This window comes from Frankliniella occidentalis, unplaced genomic scaffold, assembly GCF_000697945.3.
Source record: "Frankliniella occidentalis isolate FOCC.00 unplaced genomic scaffold, Focc_3.1 Scaffold117, whole genome shotgun sequence".
NCBI lineage: Eukaryota > Metazoa > Arthropoda > Insecta > Thysanoptera > Thripidae > Frankliniella > Frankliniella occidentalis.
Window position 1 is genome coordinate 89279 of NW_026267245.1, and position 779 is coordinate 90057.

At 61.4% G+C, this 779-nt stretch overlaps 1 protein-coding gene across 3 annotated transcripts in view; it reads right to left on the reverse strand.

Annotated features, from left to right (window-relative positions):
- LOC113205977 (discoidin domain-containing receptor 2-like) overlaps window positions 1-779 on the reverse strand; it is a 150837-nt gene that overhangs the window by 5022 nt on the left and 145036 nt on the right. The gene's annotated exons all lie outside the window — the stretch shown is intronic.

Below are 779 nucleotides of genomic sequence, written 5' to 3' on the forward strand. Positions count from 1 at the left end.
CCCCCCCCCCATTCCTCCTCACCACACCCAAAGCACAGGGAAGTCCCCGCGGGGCATAAACACAGCGTTGGAAGGGAGCATGGCAAGGGAGCAAGGTGGAGGGCGGTCGAGGGGAAGAGGAAGAAGGGCTGTAACGGCGGCGAAGAAGACAGTTGCAGAACTTAAAGTTGTTCTTCAACTGCGCCACCACCGCCGCACCACCAGCGGCCCGCCGGCCCCGGCACAGGTAGGCGGGCAGGGCGGGGCGTCGCGGGCGGCGTCGGGAGGCGCCGGCGCCACAGTCCTCAGCAGCGTCGTGTTTGCCAGCTCACCGCCGCAACTCCGACAAGTGCGTAAAACATGAAGTTTACCGACCCCGCCGCCGCGCAGCCTTCTCGCTCCACCTTACACCTTCCCGCGACCAGGAAGGAGCTCGTCGTCATTAGTCGGGGCTCGACCCGCTACAGCGTAGAAACCAAACTGACTGCATTTTTGTCGTAAATCGCGGAGGGTAGTAATTTTTTTTCGGCAGTTTTTTGAAAAGCTACGGGTTGGGGGGTCGTGGGTCGGTTGGGGTCGGGAGTCAAACTCCTGCTGGGCGAAAACCTCCACACACTGGGGTTAAACACATGCAGCAGCAGCCTCCCCAAAGCAGAAGCACTACGTGTACTTTTTTCGAGGCCCGACAAGACGAAGACTGTTTTGGCATGCAGTGGCGCACCCACCCCTCATTAGTGAACATAAGTTGATCCTTTCAGTGGCGGGGCGTGGCGGGGCGCGGCGGGGCGTGGCGGGGCGTG